General features: G+C 34.7%; 1 long non-coding RNA gene across 1 annotated transcript; it reads left to right on the forward strand.

The window, feature by feature from the left end:
• Window positions 1-5,598: 5,598 nt before the first annotated feature.
• On the forward strand, window positions 5,599-11,950 carry LOC107818030 (uncharacterized). The gene is made up of 2 exons (XR_012697272.1): window positions 5,599-6,179; window positions 11,467-11,950. It is a non-coding gene; the product is annotated as an uncharacterized LOC107818030 (long non-coding RNA).
• The last annotated feature ends 702 nt before the right edge of the window (window positions 11,951-12,652 follow it).

Consider the following 12,652-nt stretch of genomic DNA (forward strand, 5'->3'; position numbering starts at 1 on the left):
TAACACCCTATAGCCCCTCGAAGATAAGTACGGACGTCTCCGCACCGATCCGCAAGACTCTATTAGGCCTGCTCATGACTTGTGAGACCTACGTGAACCTAGTGCTCTGATACCATGTTATCACGATTCAGTTTTTCCTATAGGCCGTGATGGCGCCCAACGTCGTCACTAGGTAAGCCAACGGGGAACTAGCCATGTATTTATTCTTTTTAATAATTTTAAAGTGGTTAATTTTTATTTATTAAGTAAATGAGAAGTGAAAAATTATAGTAAAGTAAAGTGTGAACCAATGAAAGAGCATGATACAGTGAAATAAATACCCAAAATCATAAAGTGTCTACTAGTGTTCTGCCAAGATCTGGTATCACAAGTGTATGAGCAACTAGTAGAATATACAAAACTCTAACTAGTGTCTGAAATAAAGTAGATAGAAAATGGATACAAAAAGGAGACTCCATGTGCTGCAGAACGGCTTAGGAAGCAGCTCACCACTATGTCTCGGGGTAACGGGGGTGCGCGCCGGTATGACTGCCAGGTGCACCTGCCTCAGATTCTGCATGGTTAGTGTAGAAGTATAGCATAAGTATATAAATAACATGTACCCTATAAGTATCCAGTCTAACCTCGAAAAAGTAGTGACGAGGGGTCGACATCGACACTTATTGGCCCATCACCACTACACTTACTATGGGCCAATAAATAAATTATGAAAATTCTAAACCAGTATGGAATACATCAATAATAACAATAATAACACAGTAACAAACAGTAAATAAGTGATTCTTTAACTAAAAGTCAATTTAAAATCTTCACTAACACATACTAATTTCAACAATTACGGGCCATCAAGTAAATTATAATTTTCTCAAGTCATAAGAATGATATCAAGTGTAATCGGCCTCCGAGCTTTATCACGCATGATTTATGTTGAGGTCGTACGGCCCGATCTAAAATAATGTGTACACTGCCGAGGGTCGACCGGCATGAACCATAGATGCATCTATTATACTGCTGAGGCATTCAGCCCGCTCCACAAGAAGAGAGAATACTTTATAAACATCCGATTTAAGAGCTATCACAAGACTAATACACAAGGAGGCACAGTTTCTATTAACAGTCAAGTAACCCGCCAAAACTCAAAGTAAGTGAAATTCAGTCTTAACGAATCATTTATCAAGTTTTAATATAATTTTAGGCACTTAAATTAACAAGTATAGTGCAAACAATACAAGTATTTCATGATTTGGGTCCTAAAACTACCCGGACTTAAGCATGATTTGTAGCTACGCATGGACTCTCGTCACCTCGTGCGTACGTAGCAACCACAAATAGAAGAAAATAATAGTTTAAAACACCTATATGGTAAATTACCTTTTACAAGGTTAGGCAAGAGACTTACCTCGTCTCAAAGCTTACTTTTCGGCCCACAATTTCACTATAAAGCCTCAAGTCGGTGCCGAACAATCCGAAACTAGCCAAATATTATATAAATTAATCAATATAAGCTCAAAAATTCATAATTTAGTCCCTAGAGTAATTACCCAACCCAAATTGGAAGATTCCTAAAATTCACCTTCGGGCCCACGTATCCGGATTCCGGAACTTTTCGAAGATAAATGTTACTCATAACCTCACGAACTCAAATATGTAATTTCTACTCAATTCCATAATCATTTTCGTGGTTTAATCCCATTTTTATCAAAACTTAATTTTTCACCAATCTCCTAAAATTTTCATATTTTACATGTTAAAATCTACCCATAATCTATGTATTAAACTTATATTAGGTAGGAATTACTTACCTTCAATATCTAGGTGAAAAATCCTCTCCAAGAAGTTCCAAAATCGGCCAAGGAAATGAAAAATAAGAGAAAATGGCCTAAGTCTTGTTTTTAAAACAAGTCTCTGCCCAGGCATTCCTTCTTCGCGATCAGGGAATTTGCTTCGTGATCACGAAGTACAAATTATACTGCCCACAATTTAACCCTACGTGAACGCGAAAAACATTATATGAACGCGATGCACTGACCTTTAGACCTACGCGATCGCGAACTACATCACGCGTTCGCGATGAACAAAGTGCGCGTGAACCCCCAGCCATGCCTTTCCTCTAGACGCAACCTGAGCCACGCGTTCGCGATGTATTAACTGCTCCAGCTACGCGATCGCAGAACTCTCCTTGCGATCGCATAGAAAAAATTACCATCAGTGACCATCAACCCTTCGCAATCGCGAACCTATCCACGTGATCGCATAGAAGAAAACCAGAACACTCACACCAGCAGGCTTCAACAGTCATTCCAAGTCCCATTTCACTCCGTTAACCATCTGAAATCCACCGGAGGCCCCGGGGACCCCAATGAAGCATACCAACAAGTCCTAAAATACGATACGAACTTATTCGAGCCTTCAGATCATATCAAACAATGCTAAAACCACGAATCACGCATCGATTCAAGCCTAATGAAGTTTTGAACTTCTAACTTCTACATTCGATGCCGAAACCTATCAAACCACGTCCGATTGACCTCAAATTTTGTACACAAGTCACAAATGACACAAAGGACCTACTCCAACTCTCGGAACCCCAATCTGAGCCCGGTAACCACAAAGTCAGCTCTCGGTCAAACTTCTAAATTTCTAACTTTCGTCATTTCAAGTCTAATTCAACTATGGACCTCCTAATCACTATCCTAACACATTTCTAAATTCAAAATCATCAAATGGAGCTAACAGAACAATCAAAACTCCACTCTGAAGTCGTTTACATATAAGTCAATATCTGGTCAACCTTTTCAACTTAAGCTTCCTACCTTGAGACTAAGGGTCTCAACTCCTTCCGAAACACCCCCGAAACCGAACCATCTGCCCCGGCAAGTCACATAGTAACTAATAAGCATAAAATGGGCAGTAAATGAGAAAACGAGGCTACAACTCTCAAAACGACTGGTCGGGTTGTTACATTTAGTTTTCAGATTCTTAAGGTTATTTTTTTTTATAATTATGGTATTTTTTTCGTTGTCCCCTTTTGTGTCGGTTTATTGTCCCTTTTGTGTCGGTTTAAGATTCAATTTTCATTGTCTCTTTGGTGTAGATTTAGGATTCAATATAGTCTTAGTTTACTGGTCGTAGGTTTAGGATTTTTAAATTACGAGTTAATACTTTGTGTATTCACTTTGTTTGGGCTTTCGATTCAGTTTAGGTTTCTAGAATTTTAAAACCAAAACAGTTTAGAATAAGGAGAAGCTGACCATTTTTATAAAAAAAAAAAAAAAAAGGCATTATTCTACATTCTTTATCATAAGATGTTCATAATATTGATGTCCGCATAAGAAGATTTATTTGTGAGATGAGGTAAATTCTTTACCCACCCTATACTATTTTGTTAAAGTTATGTAATAATGATTGTCCGTGAGTTATCACTATTTTTTGAATACCAGACAATTTTTTAAGATTTTCCCTCTGTTCTATTTCAATTTACTATTACAAATACCTACATTATTGCTCCTCAAATCTTCTCCTTTCGATGTACATTTAGTGTTTCTTTTTAGAATTGTTGCTTGATAATTTACTTTGCCTTAAAAACAAAGTGATTTTGTTCTTTAGTGTCTAAACATATATGTTCGTTCACGCATTATTGACAAGTGATAAACAACTCTACTCGAAAATTTGTGCAGTTGTGATTTTTATTTATAATGTCTCATAAATCATTGGCTAATGTCTCATATATGATCATTGATTTAAACTTCACTCATTTACGAATGTTGTACAGTTATTTGGCTCGCTATATTCATCACATAAAATTGGTTAGGCATTCTAACTCATATCAATTGAATATTTTATTAATTTAAAATTATTTTCACTATATGGCTGATAGTTTTAATTTCTAATTGTTTAGCCAGCTCAAGTAGTTCATATTTTGTAAGGAAAAATAAATTTTGATTACCTTTTTAATTGACTATATTATACATATCACAATTTTAAAATTGGGTTATTAGAGAATAGCCCTTAATAATTGGCGCCCTTGCATCTAACCAAAATTTTGATAGTTTTCATTAGTTCAGGTAAACAATTCTCCTTATCGATCTCATAAATAATATTTTATACAATCTCTTTATTGTGGTATAATTTATTAGATTCTGAAAGTTATATAGCTTTATTGCAGTTCAACTATGATTTTTTTTTTACTCTTTGAGCTTTGAGATATTCCGTAATATTGAATTACATAAACTATATGCTAATTTAACTACTTTAGCTTTATATAATATTTATGCTAATATTAAAAAGTTAGTTTTACTGCATGTAAACATTATGCCTGATCAATGAAATGTGTTATTACATATGTCATAAAAAGCATATTAATCCTCATTTTTGAGGGGTGCTTTTGTATATGTCATAAAAAGCATATCAATCCTTAAATTTAATAGTACGTGCATTCTGGCTGGATTCAAATGCATCAGTGCATTAGCAATCTTTATTATTGGTCCAAGTTCCAATTTCTTCTTTTAAATAATTTTTTTAAAATTTTGGTTGACTTTTAAGACTTTACTGTCCTTTTTGTATTAAACCACTTGTGCGCATTTGATTTCATGTACTCACAATGGCAACTGAAATTGAATTTGCGAATGAATATGTACTACTTAACGGTTTGAGCTCAATGGGTAGTAAAAGTCTTACTTATTCAATATGTAGTAGTTAAAGAATTTAAAAATACAACAAATCAAGGCCTTTGATTGATTCTGACATTTGTAGATGAGGAGGTAATATTATTTTCATCTTTGTATTATATTCAATATTTTTCGCATTATATTTACTAACGATATTAAATTATAGTAAAAGTTTTTAGAGGGAATATAAATTCAAGTTATATTTTTCACTGGTCAAGTGTGGAAGTAACATTTAAAATAAGGCAACATCTATTATATCATAAAGGCCGCAAAAATGATCGTAATCCCTAATTTTCAATCGGTGCACAAAAAATTTAAGATTGTGTTCGGGTCAATTGGTTTTGTGGCTCTTTATAAACTTGTTTTTAGTTTTATGACCCTATCTCTCACGTAAGAGATCTGTCTTTTACACATAAGAGATCTAAAAATGTTATTTTCTTAATTTTAAAATTGTAAAGAGGCATGATGTATAAATAACACGTTCAATAATACTACTATAGTCAAGAAATGCAACAATCATGTAGCTTTTTCAAACGGTTTCGTTTGTTTCGAAGAGGTAGTCTAACCAATGGAACAATATTTGGTAATTTCTCCATATCTCATTGATTAATCTTACATTGTGAATAATATTCTACTCCTATTTGCTATATAATTCTTAGTAGTAATTATTTACATAATTAGCCAAATAGAAGCAACAATTATCAATTTTCATAATTTTATAATTTTTTCATTAACTTTCATTTTATAAATCAAATATAAATTTTAAAATAATATTATGTGATCTTTTAAAAAATTTACTTACTTAAGTCGAGGTTCACGCGCAACGCGCGTATTCTGAGACTAGTACTATATTAAAAGCACGAAACCTTATAGTGTGAAAATTTATTATTAACTTCAAACAATTATAAGAGTATTGTTGCACCCCCAAAAACAAACATCACGAGTCGCGTGTAGGTGGGATTGATCACGATCCATACAGTCAACTAATTTGAAGAAAAAGATAAAAAAAATATACCTCAGAATAACAAAATATTTAATTACCACGTAATTAAACTCCAAAGCCTTAAGGTCCATATTTTTAACCCCCCCCCCCCCCCCGCCCGTAGTTCTCTCCCTTCCGTTTCTGTGTGTCATCGCCGGCCTCCCGACATGGTAGAGATCGAAGAAGCATCCACCGACGCCGATGAGGTGACTCCACTGTTAAGCAACCCGAAACCCGATCCGAACCATTCAACTCGGACTAAGTCGGTTCGGACCGAGGTTCCGGAGGTCAAGGTCCACCTGTATCGGCAAGGCAAGGGTCCTATCGACGAATTCACGATGCCCTTAGGTGGATGGGACCAGGATCAGCTGGAGGTTCGTGAAATTCTCGACAAATACGGGTTCAAATCGGTCTATGCATTCAAACCGGATACGGGTCGGGGCGTTCCCATCAGATTCAACCCCCGTAACGGCCGATCTATTCTTACCTATAGAGATGGATCCGAAATCCATATTGATGGAGAGCCTAAGGTACAATTTTTTCACACGATTTGCTATTAAGCAAATTAGCATGTTATGTGTTGCATTATCTTTTACTTCTCGTGATGTTAGTGTCAGAAGTGATGAGATTCAGATATTTCTTATTAACTAATGTAAGTTGTTTGGTTTGTGGGATAGTTATATAAGGATTATAATGCATGAATTGTTATCCAAGGGTGGTCTAGTACTCATTGCAGTGGGTTGAGAACGATGAGGTCGCAGGTTCAAAATACTACTCCGTTTCAAAAAAGAATGACACTATTTTCTTATTAGTTTGTTTCAAAAAAATTGGCGTCTTTCAATAATTCCTTAATAAGAAGCATTTATAATCACATAAATGCTATTACAGGTTTCATACCATAAGTTTCAAAAGTTTTACGGCTACAAAAATGTTATGACTTATTTAAGACCACATATCTTAAAAGTCTCCCCTTCTTTATTAAAGTTTGTGTTAAGTCAAACTAAGACAATCTTTTTGGAACGGTAGGAGTAGTATTTTGAACCTGATGGACATAGTTACCCTGATAGCTGGGGGAGATTACGGGTACCTCGTGTAATTAGTCGAGGTGCGCCCAAGCTGGCCTCAACACCATAATTATATAAAAAAAAATGCATGAATTTTTGTGTTGTTACGTAGTGAATAATGATAAGGGAAAAAGGCCAAATATACCCCTCTACTTTCATATATTGTCTATATTTAACTTCCGTTATACTATCGGGCCAAATTTACCCCTACCGTTATACTATCGGGCCAAATTTACCCCTACCGTTATACTATCTGGCCAAATTTACCCCTACAATCAGCAAACTTTCAAAAATACCCATTGATTTGTTAAGTAATTCAAAATCTCCCAAATTCCTTTTATTTAAATCACTTGTTGTTCTTTTTGGTCCACTATTTTTGAAATAATTGGCATTTAAATTAGAGAGAAAAAAACAAGGAAAAAAATATTAAATAATATAACCGAATAAACAAAGTATAGTAAATTGAAAAATCTAAATTAGATAGCTTTTCTAAATTCTAAAAGTATTTATAACATCCCAATTTTAATGAATTCGTTGCACCAAATTTATGGAGACTTTGCAAGTATTAGTGATTGAAGTTGAAGTTACTCGGAGACTTTATATTGTCTAATTCAACTTTGCTTTAATTAAATGTGTACACATTGTGTACTATTAAGTTAGTCGATCGAATTCTATACTTACCAGGCAATGGCAAAATATATTTGAATATACATGTATATACATGATGATCAACTGCATATAATACACAATAAATAGACCCACTAAATTCTACGGTGTGTATATGATTGAAAAATAAATAAAATTCTAAACCAATTTTATTTATTACAAGAGAAATGGGTGCATTGGTAACATTCATATCGATAGGAATTCTTGAAAATAATGGAGCTAGAAGAACAACAAGTGATTTAAATAAAAAGAATTTGGGAGATTTTGGATTACTTAACAGATCAAGGGGTATTTTTAAAAGTTTGCTGATTGTAGGGGTAAATTTGGGCCGATAGTATAACGGTAGGGGTAAATTTGGCCTGATAGTATAATGGAGGTTAAATATAGACAATATATGAAAGTAGAGGGGTATATTTGGCCCTTTTCCCTAATAATAATAAAAATAATACAGGGATTGTTATGTGATTATTAATAATATATGGATTGTTAGGTAGGACTCATAGGAGTTGGCTACTTTAAGTGCATTTTAGTTTTAAGATACTCTTGTTGAGGTACTTGTTAATACACCTATTATTTCCTCCCATTTTGTCGCACATAAAATGATAGATATATTTTGCATAAATTCTTTAGTTATTAGCAATGCGGTTTAATACTGCAAACCAAAACTTGCATTAGTTATTCAGTGGTTTATACCAAAAATCAATCTTTGTATTAGCTTTCTAGAGATGGAATTAGTATTGCTGCATTTGATGCTGCAAATCAAACGTTATATTAGTAACACAGAGTTCCGTTGGAAACTATTTTAGCTTGTGTACATACCAAACAAGCCCTAAATGCATAGTGTTTGGTTGTCTTAGAAGATTTTTGAATGAAATTTAGGAAAACTTGTCTCTTTGGAGACATCGGGTAAAGTTGGTAATATTGGAATGATACAGAGAAGACTGATAAATTTTGGAAAACATAAAATAGTTCTTTTAGGCATAGTGGCATTTGGAGAAATTGTATCATCATCTTTGGTGATTAAGTTTGGATGAAAGTATATTGCTTGGTATATGATAGATCGTAAATCTTCCAGAGGATGTGACGTGTACTCTTTATTTTATTTTTTCCAATTGGTAATATTTGGAAAAGTTATAGGTTGAGGATTAATGGTATGATGCTACTTCTAATGAAGTTTCATTAACTCTATTACAACCAGATGAATCTGGAGCTTATTTTAGAAGGAAGTGTTGAGATAGAGCTCTATCCACCTTATGGAGCAGAATGGTTTTGCTTCTTTTTCTTTTTTTGGTAAGGGAACTAGGTTCTCAGGGAAAACAAATTACGAGTTCTTGATAGTGTTTTAATAGGCAACTTGCAAGGAGCCCTCAAGAATGTGGGGTGAGTGTTCCTTGGGAAATGTCACAAGGTAAATTCAGGCTTCATTGCTCGAGGTTGACAAAGCGTCTCTGACTTGTATGCCTTCTGACGTGAGGCTTTGATATGTCTTGGAGGTCTCTTTCCTTCTAATGGATAAAGTTGATGTTTGGAGGGGAAATTAGCCGCTAAAGGAAATGGATATCCTCTGTAGGTTTACCAAGTAAAAAAGAAATGGTGCTAACAATGCAAAATTTCCATTTTTGTGAGTTGCATGCCTTCTAACATAAGGCTTTGATGTGTCTTGGAGGTGTCTTTCCTTTTCAATTGAAGAATAGGATGTTTAGAGTGGCATTAACCATCTAGAAGTAATGGAATATACTTTTACCAAGTAAGAAAATATGGAACAACACTAGTGGAGATTTCTTCAAATCTAGTGGAGGCAAAAAAAAAATAAAAAAAAATAGGAGATTTCTTCTCATCTGTCTAAGTCTTGGTGGGCAAAATTGTTCGGTTCATGTGCTGGGGAGGTAGCAGGTATCCGATGAAATAGTCGAGGTGCGCGCAATCTGGAGTAAGAAAATATGGAACAAACAATGTTAAATTTCCTCCATTCTGCACTATCTTTGTACTGCATTATTAACAATATTATTTATAGAAAAAAAGCAAAATTTCTAATTCTTTGAGTTGTATGCCTTCTAGTGTGACGCTTTTGTAATGTCACGCTCATGTTTTTCCTTTTTAATGGAAAAGAAATGTTTACTACTCGCGTGTGTTTTTCATTTTCAATGGAAAAACAATTGCTTAAATGGGGCTAGGTGAAATGCATATTCTCTATGACTCTATGAGTAGCAAACAAAAAAATGTGGAGCAATCAAATTAAGAATCCCATACTTCCTGATTTATGTTCATATGCGGTCTACTTTGTATTTCTTCAAAAAAAAAACTTCAACAGTTATTTACTAGTAATAAGTGGTTTGAGTGGAGAAGGTTTTATTTTTAAGGTGCCATCTAGTTCTTTTTCTTTTATAAAGAGCTTTTCCTCAGGCAATTTCCATTTTTTTGCTAGAGAGCTTTTTGTGATCAGAGCCTTCAGAATAAATTATTTTTACATCAGAAATCAGTACTGAAACTGAGGATATCTGGAAAGGAAGCAGAAACTGCCTAGTTGATGAAGGTTTATGTGCTCTAGTTTTGCAGTTTGGCATTTCAATCTCGAAAATTGAAATGCCAAAATAGCCGTGCTCTTTGTGTCAACTTGATCTATCTATAAGCGTGAGTATAAACATGATCTGTAGTCACCCATTTATATCTTGAATCGTTTGCAAGAGGTTTTCTTGAACTGCATGAACTTTTGACATTGTTGGACACTTTCCAGAAACTGTTGAAAGGATATCTAAATTTGATATTACTGCTAATTTTCCTGAGCGCTTACATTGAAAACAAAAATTGGCAAACGGGAAGACTTTACTTGAGATAAATAAGTTCTTCCATAAATCGGTTATCAGGAAAAAAAAACTCTGTATCAACATGCATGTTAACATAAATAAGGCCCACATTGGCAGGCCCTAACAATGAGAGATCATGAAAGGAAATTGAAGGGAACTGCTCTCCACTCTCCATAATGAACTGAGAATATATCATCCCTTTTATAACGGCAAAGGGCCAAATATACCCTTGTACTTTCGGAAAAGGTTTAAATATACCCTTCATTATACCCTGTTGTTATACTTTGAGTTTAAATATACCCTTCATTTAAACGGAGGGACACGTGTCATCGTCCTATCTCCTAATTAATTAAAAAGACTCATACCCATACCCGAAAAGCAAGTTTCAAAAACTTCTTCATCAATGGCCACGTCTTCTGTAGACTGTCAAGTAGGCTATTACTTATTTTGTACTTCTTCTAATGACATTTGTTGAGTGCACTATTTACTTCAAACTTATAATAAATAAGCTTTTTATGGGCTTCCTTCTTTTTATTTCAGCTAATTAAAGCTAAATCCTTGATTTGATTCTTGATTCTACTCTATCTTGAGAAATCCAAATAAGATGAGAAGAGGACATTTGGACTTCTTTTTAACATTCCTACTAAGGGAAGTATAAAGTTGGATGGATGGAGATAAACCAGTAGGAAGGGAATGAACATTATATTATTGACAAACATCTTTCTCCATTCATGTTTTTTTATGCTTTTCATCAACCAGAGAGGAAGTTCCGTTGATATTTGCATCTTTGTAGGGAATCTATGTTTTAGTGTCCTTATCAACAAAAAAAAAAATCTATGTTTTAGTGTAGTAGCAGCCATTGATGAAGAAGCTTTTGAAGCTTTCTTTTCGGGTATGGGTAATGCTTTTCGGGTATGGGTATGAGTCTTTTTAATTAATTAGGAGATATTTAAAATTATCCAACAGGACGATGACACGTGTCCCTCCGTTTAAATGAGGGGTATATTTGAACTTAAAGTATAACAAGGGGTATATTTAAACTTTTTCCGAAAAGTACAAGGGTATATTTGGCCATTTTCCGCTTTTATAATCAAGATACATTTCTTAGACCAAGAAAGCTCAACTAGATGTGAAAATGTCATAAAATGAGTTTACCAAGGCACTCTTGACACTTCAATGAGCATATCTACTTGCAAGTATTAGCTTATTTCACATGGTTCTCCACAAAATAGATTGTTATATGCATAGATGTGATTTTAATAGTTTGTCTTCTTTGATTATAGGACTCCTTGATCAAACCTATTACCAGGATATTGGTCGGTGTTGCAGTGATCACCATATTGATAGTATTGGTGATGAAAGAGACTCCACAATGGGCAGAAAAGTTGAACTTCACTGGTGGTAATATCCCGCCATGGGTCCTGGCCGCTGTGGTCATCTTGTTCACACGTCTGAGGAAGAGGACTAAGAATTTCTTTGAAAGACGCCTGTGATGAACTTGGTGCTAACCACAGGCAACTGAATTTTCTCAAAAATTTGCATGCTTTGTTTGTCTTTCTCATTATAGTTTGTGGATTTGCATTTTATAAGCTAATCTAATCTTATAATCTAGTCATGTACACATGCCATTCCTTTCTTTTTCTTGTTGGAGAATTTTTGTTATCACCCCGAATGTTCTCGCAGTGACTGGATTCTCAGATTGCTTTTGTGACAATACTATACTATCAGCTCGTTTCTCTTGCACCATGAGAGGCGCTATGCATGAAAGTAACACCTCGTCTCGAGCTTGGGAAGATTTTTTATCTGATAAAAGTACACATTTTTTCAAACTTGGAAACAATACTGCGTCTGATAGAAGTAAGACGGCAACATTCAATTTGGTTCAAACTCAGGGAATAATACTTAACTATTTCCTAGTTTCTGTAGTTGTTTCATTGAAAGTCTAATGTGGGACTGCTGAAGGCAATTTATGCACAGAGAATGTTAAAACTGCAAAATCCATACCATTACTCCTGTCAAAGGGGTTCCCCTCAATCTTCTTATTTTTGCATTTTTAGGAGAAAAAGAAACTTGTGTTCATTTCCAGGGCGTTTAAAACTAGTTCATCAAGGAGAGGCTAAGTGCCTGAATCATTCAGATCCTATGTAAAATCTTGACGACAACAACAACCCAGTATAAACTCACAAGTGGGGTTTGGAGAGGGTATGATGTATGCAGCCTTACCCCTACCGTGGGGAGGGTATGATGTATGCAGCCTTACCCCTACTCTGGCAGGGCAGAGAGACTGTTTCCGATAAAACTTGACGACAGTGAAGCAAATATATGAAAGAATAATTTGTTCTTTGGTTCCTACCTTTTGAGAATACATATGAAACACACAACAAATTTCAGCAGGGACAGAAACATTAGGTCCATCTGTCCAAGTCTTGTTTGGTTACGTGTTGACGTGAACCAATTTGACTAAAACTT

The sequence above is a fragment of the Nicotiana tabacum genome, chromosome 12 (assembly GCF_000715075.1).
Source record: "Nicotiana tabacum cultivar K326 chromosome 12, ASM71507v2, whole genome shotgun sequence".
Classification (NCBI taxonomy): domain Eukaryota; kingdom Viridiplantae; phylum Streptophyta; class Magnoliopsida; order Solanales; family Solanaceae; genus Nicotiana; species Nicotiana tabacum.